Here is a 7,484-nt window from a genome sequence, read left to right on the forward strand (position 1 = left end):
TTTCTCTTTTGTGAATATGAGATAGAGATGAGAGAGAAAAGCGTGGGGAAAGAAAGAACAAGAGGAAGAAACCGCATGAGAAGTAGAGATGGTATGTATATTAGGGAGAGAGAATGGTCACAAAGGAGAGAGAGTATTAGGGGGTTTATTTCCTTTTTTATTGGTGGGGTTTTATGTTTTGGTGCGCAAGTGGGCTTATTTTGTTTTCTTACGTGAGATTCAGTTTTTTTATGTATATATAAGAAAAGTAAGAGTTTACATAATAATATAAGCTTCCTAAAATAAATCCCCTTGGGCGATATCCTCTTGGAACTCTAACATAAGCAAAAATGTATTTGATGGTTTGGACTTACATTAAGATTTAACCTCTCAGTTCAGCTATCAGAAGTTTCCTTAAGCTTTCTTGTTATCTATGTAGTCTAAGGGGCTTGTGGTTAATTTCTCAGGTTGATACAACAAGTTGGTTGCAGAGGATAAAGGACCTGCATCCATGAGTGTCATGTAGTCCACACAAAGTCTTATGAGGGCCCATGTCATTGCGTTGTAGCGTTGTTGCTGGATGCAGAAGAGGTATCAAAAACATTATTATTCTTGTTATCGCCTAATATTGTTAGTGTTATATGCCTATATCTGAGTTCGGGATCTAACTAGAGACTATAATGCAAGGAGCTTCTGGGGTTAATCATATCCTACTAATTAAGTCATTAGATTATATCAAGAAGATATATTTAACAAAAAAGAAAGAAAAAAAGAAAATAAAAAGGACAAGCACTGGTTTTCACCAAAACTGACTTAAACTCAAACTCTCGTCCCAAGTTCAAACACCATAACTCATAAGAATAGAGCCATTTTATTTCCAAACTTATATGCCTTCAAAATTACTCAGTTACCCCGTTGTCAAAGGGAAAATTACCAATTTACCCCTCTTCTTCATCTTTCTTCACATCGATCACTTAACATTCCCTTGGCTATGGGGTTTTTGAAAAACGTTTCTACTTCCACTTCTAAATGCATTGCAACTAAAAGGGAAAATCATGTTTGATTTTTTTACAAACCCTAATTTTCATTTTTTGTTTAATTTCAATTTTTGTTTTTGTTTTATTTGTTATTCTTTATGATTAAAGTTTTGTTTTTTTAATGGACGTAGAAAACAATAGAAATTTACAATTGTGCTCTACAGAACGAGATATTGTATCGGTTCTACTAAACGTTCCACAACAAAGTGCAGATTCAATTGAAGTGGTCGAATCGTTTATGAGATAGTGTACTGATTTCATGTATCTAGCTTTTTAAGGTAATGTGTTTTAGAGTTTTATTTATTTATGTTTAAGGGTAAGTTGTGTTTATTTACTTTGCAATTGGGTAGTATGTGTCTGATGGTTTTCCATCGAGAAAGGTGAGGTCGAGGACATGTGTTGTTGATTATGGGCGCACAATGAGATTGAGGAGAGTTTTGTGAGTAACAATAGAAATTTACTATTGTGCTCTACGGAACGAGTGCAGATTCAACTGAAGCGGTCGAATCGTTTATGAGATTGTGTACTGATTTCTTGTATTTTTTTAAGGTAATGTGTTTTAGAGTTTCATTTATTTATGTTTAAGGGTGAATTATGTTTATTTACTTGGCAATTTGTCAATGGTGGTGGTGGAAAAACAATGATTGGGGTGGTTAACAGTGATGATGGTGGTTGATGGACAACTAATTGTGATTTATGATGAGTGGTTGTGGAGGATTGTGGCAGCCGTGGTGGATAGTCGTAGCTCCGATTCCAAATTAAAAGGTATATAAATATATGTGATCAATTAACAGTGGCCATATTTATTAGCCTATGTGTAAATTAAATATTCTTTGAGATATGAAACACTAAAGGAAAGAAGGTCACACAAAAATATATTCCTACTTAAAATAAACTTTGTAAATCTCAAAGTACTAATTGCAACATACAATATAGAAAAAAAAAAAAAAAAAAAAAGTACATCTATCTCAAGGCAATACATTTAACAAAAAAGAAAAGAAAAAAGAAAAGGAAAAGGAAAGGCACCGGTTTTTGCCAAACCGACTTAAACTCAAACTCAAACTCAAACTCGCACCCAAATTCAAACACAGTGACTCATTCAAAGAATAGAACCATTTTATTTCCAATCTTGTCTGCCTTCAAAATTACCCATTTACCCCCGTTGTTAAAGGGAAAATTACCAATTTACCCCTTTTCTTCATCTTCTTCACATCTATCACCTCCAATCTTGTCTGCCTTCAAAATTACCCATTTACCCCGTTGTTAAAGGGAAAATTACCAATTTACCCCTTTTCTTCATCTTCTTCACATCTATCACCTAAGATTCCCTTGGCCATGAGGTTTTCGAAGAAAGTAGAATTCCCTTGGCCATGAGGTTTTCGAAGAAAGTTTCTACTTTCACTTCTAAATGCATTGCAACTAAACTAAAAGGGAAAACCAGGTTTGATGTTTTTACAAACCTTAATTTTCATTTTTTTTTTGTTGTTTTTGTTTAATTTCAGTTTTTTGATTTTGTTTTATTCGTAACTCTTTCTAATTAAAGTTTTGTTTTTTTAATAGATGTTAGAAAAACCATGTAAATTTACAATTGTGCTCTACGAAATGAGATATTGTATCGGTTCTAAACATTCTACAACTAAGTACAGATTCAACTGAAGCGGTCAAATCATTTATAAGATTGTGTACTGATTTCAAGTATCTTTTTAAAGAAATGTGTTTTAGAGTTTCATTTATTTATGTTTAAGGGTAAATTGTGTTTATTTACTTGGCAGGCAGTATGAGTATGATGGTTTTCCATAGAGAAGGGTTAAGCCGATGACAGGTGTGGTTGATTATGGACGCTATTAGATTGGGGAGAGTTCTGTGAGTAAGGATACGGAAGTGGCTGACAATTGTGGCTCCAAACGAATCCGCTTCAATGACGGTTTTCCATCGAGAAGGGGTTAGGCCAAGGACAATCCCATTACTTTCTATCTCTACATTAGCATGAGAAAAGTCTTAATAAACAAGCAAACATCTGCTAATTAAGTCCTCATGGAGGCTTCATTCAATTCCCCATTAGAGGGTGATTAGCTCATGATCATTAGACTAACAACAATAATGAAATGGAAAGACTTAACATGAAATAAACTACTTAAGAAGACAATAGTGGAAAATTGAATTGAATTAAACTAAAAACTGGAAACTACAAGGTACATCTGTGAGCAAAATTCTACTCCCCTATTATAGAGAATATAGGGGAGAAAGTACAATGACATAATTAATCATGGAAGATACATTCCTTAGAAGCTAAGCAGAGTAGAGGAAGGATAGATTAAAACTCTTCATCTTTATCTTTGATCTTTATTTTCAAGGGGCCCCTATCTTCAATATTATCCTTATCTTCCATATTTTTTTTTTCCCCTAGAAGGTTCCAAAGTCATATCTTGTGTAGACTCTTGCTCATTTTCATCAATTATGAGTTGTGGTGTCTGGTCTTGTTTATCTGTTACTGGGTCAGGTATCCTAATCTGATTATCCACAACTCTACCGAAACATAATGTGGTGATAGACTTCACCTCTTCCTGGGCACTTTTGGGTCAATTTGAAAGTTCATAGGCCACTTGCGTGGCCTTTGGATTTGGAACCGACTGCCCAGGAAATGTGCCATTTTCTTCAACTTAGTGTGAATATATGTTGAATGGAACTCTGAGTTGATTCCATGAATTTATGGAGTAACTCCTTTAGACCTGGTTTAGCTGGTTGGGCTGCCATGGGTTGTGCCATGGGGACAAGCTCTCTGTGAGCATTATGGGCCAGGATTGTTGACCTTGATACTGTGGGGGCGACTGGGACCATAGCACGGGTTTGGTATTGATTACCAGAATATGTTTGTCTTTGCCCTTGACCCTGATACAAATTGAAAGGTCGTCTCACTTGTCTATTGTTGAAACCAGGAGGGGTTTGTTGGTGATTGTTCCTCCACCAAAGTTAGATTTGGAATATTGAAACCACACGCTTCCTTCATGTTTTCAATGAATAGTGGACATACACAGTGTATCTAAATGGTCATTACTAACAACAGGGTGCAAGATAAAGTGTTAACATTCATATATGACCAGTCTTGCCTCACTCACTTGACAAGATAGTGCATCAATTTTTTTATTTAGTGACTCTAGCATGATTTTTAAGTCTTAGTAAGCTTTTACTGCATACATTCCACCAGTCTTGGTTGTGGATGTGGGGAGGTGTCTACTTGAATATGTTTCCTCGGTAGGTTTCTTACTAAGAAAGTTACCACCACTCATGCAGTCTAATTGACTTCTTGTCTGACTATTTAGTCCCCTAAAGAAGCTATGGACTAGTGATGACATATTTAACTTGTGATGAGGACAATTTAGCAATAGGTCATAGAACCTATCTCATGCTTTAGAAAATGTATCTATAGGATTTTTGCCTAAATATTTGGATCTTGTCCACCATCTCATTTGTCCTTATCGAATAAAACTTAGTCATTAATTTTTCAACTATATCTTTCCAAGTTTGGAGAGATTTAGGAGGTTGTGAATACAACCACATGGAACCTTTATCTTGAAGAGTGAAGGGAAATACCATTTTCTTAACTTCCTCATTGGACAAGTGTTTATCGTGGAAGGTGCTACACACCGCATTGAACTTATTGAGATGTTGGTATGGGGTTTCTTTATCTAGACCATGGTATGATGGAAACATGTTGATGATGGCAGGAGGGATACAAAACTCATTATCTGGATCATCGAGTTTGATGCATGATGGAGGTCCCTCAGCTAATGGAGTGTAATAGTCTGATAAAGTACTCTCTTCAATATCTACTACCTCTTCGACCATGATGCTAGAAAACAGTCTATCTACTTCTAGAGAAAAGTTGTAGGATGGGCTTGTTCTAGAATTGGTTCTTCTTCTCTTAGGTGGGATTGCTTCACTTGTTTTTCTCTTACCAGACCTTAAGTACATACAATTTATTCTAGACTGCGTAATGTTTTGTTTAGTGCAACTTTGGCCCTAAAAAAGGCAACACATACTGTGAAGACGTACGAAAAATTTTAAATGCCTCCAAGACAATTTGAGGGTAAGTGCAGAAATGGCTGCTTATATTGAAAAACAACATGATTTAAGTTCTGATTATCAGCAAGAAACAGCATGCTGTCCTAGGAAAGGAAACAATAGCAGCCAACTTCCTTTAGGTATAACAACGCTCAAGCAATACAAATTCAGGACTCTACCTCATGTCAGAGCTACATGTGATCAATCCTTCTCCATAGCTAAGACAATGGTGGCCTTATTATGTGGGCCTTATCCTTGTTTTGGCTATTGTCAATGCAGGCGAACAATTGCTCTGTTTATCCGTGGGTTGTAGTCCATGTTGCTTTCCCATCAATCCATATTGATATCACAAGACTGACTTCTTTAATGACCTTTCTTGATTCTGGGTCTTAGGGGAAGCTTCGTCTTCAAGCTCATCAAATTCCTTTCTAGTCACAGTAGTTAGTAGAGAGATATTTCAAGTAACAAAAACATCAGAAGCTATTTCAAAGGTTCCTTCTGTCACTGCATTGCCACTCTTAGGCTATCTTTCATCCAAATAATAAGTTTGTTGCTGCACCCCTTTAGTGAAGTTGCAATATTCAATAGCAGAAAAACAACATCTAATATCTTATGATCTAGTTAAGCAAAATTGTATTGATATGAGAAAAAGAGTGTATAATTGTGTTCAGTACATATAAATTATCAAAAGGGGAAGGAATGTATCATTGGAGAAAGTATATATTCCTTACTAGGAAGGCACTATATACTTCTACCAATCATGTGCACAACTACCCCGAAAATTAGTTTGCAAATAAATCTAATCTATAACATGGGATCAAGCAAGGGTGTCTCCCATCTGAAAATCCAGCTTGGTCTCCCTTCAAACAAGAATTATCTATCAAGTGTAACAGAGAATGCATAGTTAGTTGTTGTGTCTGCCAATGTTTGTAGCTCAGTAGGTGATGTGTCCTCAGGTATAGATTGTTTACATTACGTTCATATACGTGTTTTTTTTTTAAGTTTCTACCATTTTTGCTTTGGGCACAATTTAAATATCAGGGAGTTCGGAACCTATCACACTATCACTTTGTACATGTTACTTGTAGCCATGCAGGTATTCAGATCACTTCCAATTTACCCACATACATGTATCATTAGAAGCGCGCTTTACCTTTATTTTATCTTGCTTTTGGATCTTTGAACTATTGTTTTCCTCGGTAATGCCAGCGTTTCCACTTTTGCTACTTCAGCACTCATCAGTCTCTTAGGCATTTAGTGGCCATCCTTAGAAACATGTTTCCTTTACCACTTATCTTTAGCCTTTTTCTATTCACCATTTGTCATTCCGTCCATGATTCCATCATTTGAGCTTTAGGTGCAAATAGAGTTGTTGAACAGGCTGCAAGAAGATGTGTAGATCTGTGGTTTACAATTATACTCCAACCCAGTCCTTGTTGTTCTAATTGGACTGGTTCACATTTGGGAAGTAGAGTTACCGTCTTCTTTGCTCCCATAATTTCTCACTCACGTAGAGTTCAGGGTTTATTACTTTATTTTCTTATTCAGAGGACACACGTCTTACATTGTTCAGTCGTTAATGTATACCAAGACGATAACATTCACACATTTTCTTTACTGACATAGTGCAGCAGTTCCTGTTGAAGTATTCACCACTACACCATATTCATTAGAAAAAGAGAAAGATACCGACGCCTTATTTTTGTCATTTGCTCGCACGCACCACATGCGTCGTGGAAGAGCGTCGGAGTGGCCTATCAAAAAAGGAAAAAAAAACCAAAAAAAATATTTTTTCTTATTTCTCAAAAACAGAAAAAAAAAAAAAAATAGGCCTCCACTCTCTTTCTCTCTGGCGATTCTACTCAAATTGATAATGGAGATTTGATGATCCTCAAATTCGACAATGGAGATTTACTGAACCTTTTGCAAAGCGTGATTATTCAACAGTGAATCGACAATGGAGAAGAAAGGTAATTTTTATTCTCAAAATCTAGTTCACTCATTGTTTATGATTGTTGCGGTGGTTAAATCGAATTAGAAACCCTAGATTGTTGATTTTGAATTGAGTTATTTGGTTGTTGATGCTTTACTTCTGTTTAATTTATTATGTAACTATGTAGTAACTTGTTGCTATTTGGGCTTTGATCTGACACTACTCGACGAAGTAGGCTCACCTGGCCAAATTTGCTTGACCTGATTCACATGATAATTTTGATTCTTTATGAAACATAGAAGTTATGGTTTACTTTCACATTATAGAAGTTATAGTTTACTTTCACCCTCATTCTTTATGAAACATAGAAGTTATAGTTTATTTTGATTTTATATCTTATTGCTTGCTCTGAGAGAATTGTAACTAGTTTGGAACTCACATTTACCAAAATTGTAAGGTCTACTAAATTCAAA

The 7,484-nt window shown here is 35.6% G+C and overlaps 1 long non-coding RNA gene across 1 annotated transcript; it reads left to right on the top strand.

The window, feature by feature from the left end:
* On the top strand, nucleotides 1-3,212 carry LOC147504124 (uncharacterized). Its single transcript, XR_015192990.1, has 2 exons — nucleotides 1-2,356; nucleotides 2,392-3,212. It is a non-coding gene; the product is annotated as an uncharacterized LOC147504124 (long non-coding RNA).
* The last annotated feature ends 4,272 nt before the right edge of the window (nucleotides 3,213-7,484 follow it).

This window comes from Coptis chinensis, chromosome 4 (assembly GCF_015680905.1).
Source record: "Coptis chinensis isolate HL-2020 chromosome 4, ASM1568090v1, whole genome shotgun sequence".
Classification (NCBI taxonomy): domain Eukaryota; kingdom Viridiplantae; phylum Streptophyta; class Magnoliopsida; order Ranunculales; family Ranunculaceae; genus Coptis; species Coptis chinensis.